The following is a 7049-nucleotide window of genomic DNA, read 5'->3' on the forward strand; positions in this document are numbered from 1 at the left end:
GAATCCCAATGACATTCTTCATGGAAACAGAACAGAGAATCCTAAAATTCATATGGGGCAACCAAAGACGCCAAATTGCTAAAGCAATCCTGAGAAAAAAGAACAAAGCTGGAGGTACCACCATCCCTGACTTCAAAGTGTACTACAAAGCCATAGTGATCAAAATGACATGGTACTGGTACAAAAACAGACACACAGATCAGTGGAACAGAACTGAAAGCCCAGAAGGAAAACCACACATCTATGGACAGCTAATCTTTGACAAAGGAGCTGGGAACATACAATGGAGAAAGGAAAGTATTTTCAACAAATGGTGTTGGGAAAACTGGACAGCCACATGCAAAAGAATGAAAGTAGACCATTATCTCATGCCATACACAAAAATAAAATGGATCAATGACTTGAAGATAAGTCCTGAAACCATAAAACTCCTAGAAGAAAATATAGGTAGTAGACTCACTGACATCAAACTTAAAAGGATCTTTTTGAATACCAGGTCTTCTCAGACAAGGGAAACAGAAGAAAAAAATAAGTGGGACTTCATCAGACTAAAGAGCTTCTGCAAGGCAAAAGAAACTAGGATCAAAACAAAAAGACAGCCCACCAAGTGGGAGAAAATATTTGCAAATCATATATCTGACAAGGAGTTAATCTCCATAATATATAAGGAATTCACACAACTGAACAACAAAAAGACAGCACAATCAAAAAATGAGCAGGGGATATGAACATTTTTCCAAAGAAGATATACAGATGGCCAAGAAACACATGAAAAGATGTTCAACATCACTAATCATCAGGGAAATGCAAATCAAAACTACACTAAGATACCACCTTACACCTGTTTAAATGGCTATAATCACTAAGACTAAAAATAACAAAAGTTGGAGAGGGTGTGGAGAAAAGGGAACCCTCATACACTGCTGGTGGGACTGCAAACTGGTATAGCCACTATGGAAAACAAGATGGAGGTTCCTCAGAAAGCTAAAAATAGAAATACCATATCCAGTTATTCCATTACTGGGTATCTACCTAAACAACTTGCAATCAATAATCCAAAGAACATATGCACCCCTGTGTTGATAGCAGCACTATCCACAATAGCCAAGACCTGGAAGCAACCCAAGTGCCCATTGACCAATGATTGGATAAAGATGATGTGGTATATATACAATGGAATACTACTCAGCCATTAAAAGAAGACGGATCCATCCCATTTGCAACAACATGGAAGGACCTGGAGGGAATTATGCTTAGGGAAGTAAGACTGAAAAAGACAAACACCAGATGATTTCACTCACATGTGCAATATAAACAAACACATGGACAAAGAAAACAGTTCAGTGGTTACCAGGGGAAGGGGGGTGAGGGGTGGGCATAGGGGGTGAAGGAGAACACTTACGTGGTGACAGACAAGAAACAATGTACAACTGAAATTTCACAATGATGTCAACTCTTATGAACTCAATAGAAATTATATATATATATAAGATCAGTCTTCAGATATCCAGTCTAGTAGAATGTTGCTTAACTCTTGAATTTGGATATCTTTCATTCCTCAGATTTGGGAAGTTTTTGGCCATTATTTCCTCAAATAAATCTTTTGTCCCTTTCTCTTTCCTTCTGGAAGTTCCATGATGCATATATTGGTCCACTTGCTGATGTCCCATAAGTACCTTAGGCTCTCTTCACTTTTCTTTATTCTTTTTTCTTTTTTCTTCTCTAACTGAGTAATTTCATATGACCTGGTTTCAACTTATTGATTCTTCTGCTTGATCAAGTCTGCTATTGAACCCCTCTGTGAATTTTTCATTTTAGTTATTTGTATTCTTCAGCTCCAGAATTTCTGTTTGGTCCTTTTTTATAGTTTCCATCTCTTTAATATTCTCATTTTGTTTGTGCATCATTTTCCTGATTTCATTTAGCTGTCTATTGGTGTTCTCTTGTAGATCATTGAGCTTCCTTAAAACTATTATTTTCAAGTGTTTGTCAGGTATTCATAGGTCACCATTTCTTTGGAGTTGGTTTCTGGAGATTTAGTTTGTTTCTTTGATTGCATCGTGTTTCTCTGTTTCTTTGTGTGCCTTTTGATTTTTTTGCTGACTTTTATGCATTTGAAAAATAGCCACCTCTTCCAGTCTTTATGGGCTGCTTCATACAGGGGAAGACCTTCATCAGTCAGCCCAGTTATAGATTGTGGGCCCTCTGAAAGCTTTTGGGCAGATGTGACTCTCTAGGCTTGTGTGTGTGATTTGCCAATTAGAGAGGTTTGCCAGTTTCTTTTTCAGGAGCTCATAATCTCTTGCTCCCTCTAATATCTGTCTGTAGTACTGCAGCTTCTTTGGTGCTGCAGCAGGAAGCCACCCCACTCTCCTTTGTTCTCATTGGCCCCCAGGCATCCAAATTACGTCAGCTCCCATCAGCACCCCAAATCAGGTGAGATAGAAACCAGTCCCAATGGCAGCCCTCCAAAACGCTGGCACATAAGACACACGCTCTGTTCTCCTCCCTCCCTCCCTCCCGAGGATGAAGCTTCGAGTTGGGCACCTACTCCTGATGGTGCTGAGCCACGCTAGTCTCTGTCTGGTGCCAGACCATGCCAGTTCCATCAGCAGTTCGGGTCAAGTGAGACAGAAACCAGTCCTTCAGGCAGCTCTCCAAAAAGACGGAACTGTGAATGAATTTTCCTCTCTTTTCTTTCCCCTGCTCCTCACGATGGAGGAGCTGTAAGCAGGGGTGAGCTGTGCTGGCTTGGGGGAGAGGTGGTCGCAGGGAAAATGAAAGGGCTCTTCTGCCTAGTTTCAGGGTGGAAGTTGTTAGCTTTGCCCTTACCCAGGGGACTGCAACTTCTTACCTGGCTTCTGAAGTTCTCACAAAGATACTTTGGTCCATGTATTGCTGTTAAGACAGTGTCTCTGTCAGGGAAGAAGAGCTGGGACTTTGTATTCCTCCATCTTGCTGATGTCTCCCTCAGAATGTTGCTTAACTCTTATGACCTGAGTTTCAGTGTCATGATGAAAGATTGTGAAGGAACAATGATGAAAGTTAGCAATGGAAACTTGCGAGAATGTTAAAAAGCAGTAAGATGGTCAGACGACGCTAAAATCTGAAAAGTCAAGTCAGGACCAGAGAAGACAAAATACAGTATTGTTCATAGGAAACATTTTCTTGAGAGGCTAGCAGAATCATGTTCAGGAAACTTATTGAGAGCCTGCCATTCATACTCAAATATTTAACTACCTTCTACTGTGTGCTGATCACTGGTCTAGGCACCGAAAGGCACTGACTTTGTGGGACTCATGTAGCTGGAAAACAAATAACTCATACTTTTAATATGAGCTGATCACAATGTAAGGGTGAAAAAGATATGGTCCCTAACCTTAAACAAATTTAGTCCACTGACTATACAGAGGGGTAAGCAAATATCTGCAATACCATGTGACTTAGGCGGTCGTAGAGTAAGCATAATTGTTGAAGATCTGTGAATAAAGGGAGGCTGAAGACAGCTGCATCGAGAAAGAGGTACCTGAGTTGGCCTTGATTAGGGAACTCTCATATTCATAAAAAGTCTATTCCAAAATCCTCAAAAGTCAAAGGAAAGGTATTGGCGCTGGCCCCATGGCCAAGTGGTTAAGTTCGCATGTTCTGCTTTGGTGGCGTGGGGTTCACTGGTTCAGATCCTGAGTGTGGACCTACCACCGCTCATCAAGCCATGCTGTAGCAGTGTCTCACATAGAAGAGCTAAAATGACCTACAACTAGGATATACACCTATGTACTGGAGCTTTGGGGAGGAAAAAAAAAAAAGGAAGATTGGTAACATGTTAACTCAGGGCCAGTCTTCCTCACCAAAAAAAAAGCATAAAAAAAAAAGAAAGGAAAGATGTTGTTAGGAACACAAGGAGCACAGCTGCGTGTGATTACAGTCATTAGACCCAGTGTTAGAAGCTACAGTGGGGCAATGAGAGACAGTTTTACCAAAGACCTTATGTGAACACAAGCAGAAACTAGGGCAGGGTTTTAAAAAATCTTTAAGGGTAATTTTTACCATCCATTATAATTGAATTTCTAATAATCATTCACATTTTTAAGTACAAATGTAACAACTATTGTACATGCCAAGTCCTTCCTCCTCACAACATCCCTGAGGTAGGTGCTATGCCTACCTTCATTTTACAGATGTGAAACAGGTTTGGTCAGCTGGGTAACTTACTCACTTAGCTGGTGAGGGAAAGATGTGGGACTTACCTGCATCTTTCTGACTCCACAGTCTGTTCTTAACCACTGTGACTGTTACGGATACACTTAGCTCCAAGAACAAAAAACCTGAAAAGTGACTAAAGTTTATTTTTCTCACATAAGAAGTCCAGAGGAGTTACTTTAGGGATTTTGTCTTAAGCCTGTCTTCAAGGAACTAGGTTCCTTTTCTTCCCTATTGTCCTTAGTGTGTGCCTCTGACCTCAGACCAAGTCACAAAATGGCTGCTAGGTCCCAAGGCATCATATCCACGTTCCAGGACCGCCCCCCCCCTCAAAAAAGGAAGGAGCAAAAGCCAAAGGCCTTTCTATCCAAGAAGAAAGGCCTCCTCAGAAACTCCAGCCCACATTTCATTGGCCAACCCTAGCAGCAAAGGAAGCTGGCAATTTGAGAGTTTTGTTTTCAGCCCCTTGACACAAATAATCCACATCAATCTACAAATCAAAATTGGGGTGAATTTATTATGAGTCAGGTCTGAGGACTAGCCTGGGGCCTTCCTCCCCCAAGGAAGGAAGGGCACCAAAGAAGTGGGGTGTACCGAGTGGTTATACACAGTCTTGGAACAAAGAGCATCCATCATATATGGCAGGAATATCCCTTTTACAATTATCGTGAGATGCTTTGCTGGCCCAGCAGGTCAGAGGTCAGTAGGTCAGTGGTCACAAGGTGGGTGGTCACACAGTGAGCACAGCAGGTCCATAATTAATCCTTAGTTTAGGGAGAGATGCATATTAAAGGAAATGCCGATGTGGGGGGAAGCTACCTCCTTATCTTTAAGGGCATTGTTCTTGTCTTTGGGACATTGTAAGCGTTTAAAGCAGATGTACAATGCATGCTCAACAGACCTTTCTGGAAAAACAAGGTCAGGTCAAATTAGTTTCAAACCAAATGGCTTCCTCATATCCTCCAATATAGCCTACTGCTTGTCATTTATTTATCACCCTTACAGTGTAGGAGGCAGGGGAAAGTGAGTTGGGTGGGTGCTGAGTGAACCCACTTAAACAGCACGTGCACAAACAACCTACACACTCACTCTGCTCAGTTACCTGCCTGAGAAAGTTGGAGTTACGAAGCCTAGTGTAGAGGGCTCACGTGACCCAGTCCTTTCTTTTCCTTCTTGTGTCTCTGTTCTCTTCAGCCAGACTTGGCTTTTTGCTCTTACCCAGCATGTTCTTTCCTTGAAGCCTCCACACTCCCACTGAGGCTCAACCTGCTCCCTGACGCCACCGCCAGTGCAGTCAGGACGCCTGCATTCCGCCACTAAGCGTGTATTAGTGTTAGAAGAGACGGCGCGTCACAAGAGAACCACAACCATACCTTCAACGCGAGAGAACGTGTGCTGCCCTCTCAGCAATCATGTCAAGGGCCAGGAGAGAAGGCTCTAGTATCTTCAGTGACCTGGGCTCCTTCTGTTTCGCGGCTCTGCCGTCTTCCACATGCGACTTCTGCCTCATTCCATCTTGAACACCGCAGAACGGCACGTAGTAGACACAAACGACAGGGACTGAGAGGGGTCAAAGCCAAGGGAGTGGTTTCCAGTCCTGAGCATGCTGCGGGGGCTTTTTCCGCTTTTCACCGTTTACTCGGAGTTAGCAGTTCGACCTGAGCTCCACTAGACGGCAGCACGTACACACATTGAGTATACCAATGTGCGAATCCTTAAAAACTCAAGGAAACAGAACCAGCAAACTCGGAAGAAACCTGAACTACACATCCCAGCATTCATCATTAAGCGCCTGACTTGTCTGCACGAAGGTCGGTCTCCGTTTGCCGCTCGCGCAGTGACCTGGAGGACGCCATCCACCTGCTGCTACTCTAAAGTAAGATTTCCTGGTATTTTTTCAATGAAACTTTAAATGGACTGGGAAAAGGAAATGTTTAATTTTTATGTGTTGCTTTGCTCTGCACGTTACTTATTTCAGGAAATCTTAGCAGTTAGATCAGGATTAGGGTGCATTTGGAAGTCTGGTATCTTAAGTTTTTCAAAATAACCAAAGAAGAGAGGATTTTTCAGTGAACATTTTTCTTCCGGGTTCATGAAGACAGAATTCCCGAAAATGCTCTGCCTCTGATAACGAAAAATTAACACTTTGATTCCAGTGTTTACAGTAAGAAAGCCATCACGTTTGCTTTTCATGTTGGAATTTACCATTTCAGGCCATGTTTGCAACTCATTTTCCCAAAAACTCTGTTTTAGCGTGGCAGTGCAGTTGACCTAACAGTAAACCTTCGGCTCCAAACTCCGGGCCCAGAAAGGCGGGGAGGCCGCCCGGAGCCCGGCGCCCAGAGCCGCGGGGCGCACGGGCTCAAGTCACAGCGTTTGATCCGCACGCTCAGGACTGGGGGTGGGTAAAGGTTCCTGGAGTCTCTCATTCCTAAAGTACATATTGAAAATATCTCAACTCTCCCCAAGTTTAAAGTGAGTATGAACCTCTCGTGTAAGAAGGGGGAAAACCAGTGAAAATTTCGTTGCCTCAGAGTGGCTGGGCTTCTTGGTGGCTGGCGAGGGCGGCCGCGGTCGGAGCGCCTCGGGCAGCGGCGAGCTGGTCCCGGAGTCGGGCGCCGGCAGCTCGGGGCAGCGCTGGGAGCAGAGGGAGCGAGCGCCCAGGCAGGGGCGGGGACGGCGGGGCACCCCCTGGAACGCCCGCCTCCTGTCCGCGCGTGGACGCCGCGGGCCCCGGGCGGCCGAGGGCTGGACGGCAGGGGTCCGGGCGACACGAGGCCCGCTGGACCGGCTGGTGGGAGGCCCGGGTGCGACGCCGGCTGGGACGCGGGAAGGAGCGCGCGAGACCG

General features: G+C 44.8%; 1 long non-coding RNA gene across 1 annotated transcript in view; it reads right to left on the reverse strand.

Annotated features, from left to right (window-relative positions):
• Positions 1-6150, reverse strand: part of LOC139043293 (uncharacterized) — a 50148-nt gene extending 43998 nt beyond the window's left edge. The window contains exon 1 of the long non-coding RNA XR_011500386.1: positions 5574-6150. This is a non-coding gene — a long non-coding RNA (uncharacterized lncRNA). The remainder of the gene's footprint in view (positions 1-5573) is intronic.
• Between the last annotated feature and the right edge of the window lie 899 nt (positions 6151-7049).

The sequence above is a fragment of the Equus asinus genome, unplaced genomic scaffold, assembly GCF_041296235.1.
Source record: "Equus asinus isolate D_3611 breed Donkey unplaced genomic scaffold, EquAss-T2T_v2 contig_197, whole genome shotgun sequence".
Classification (NCBI taxonomy): domain Eukaryota; kingdom Metazoa; phylum Chordata; class Mammalia; order Perissodactyla; family Equidae; genus Equus; species Equus asinus.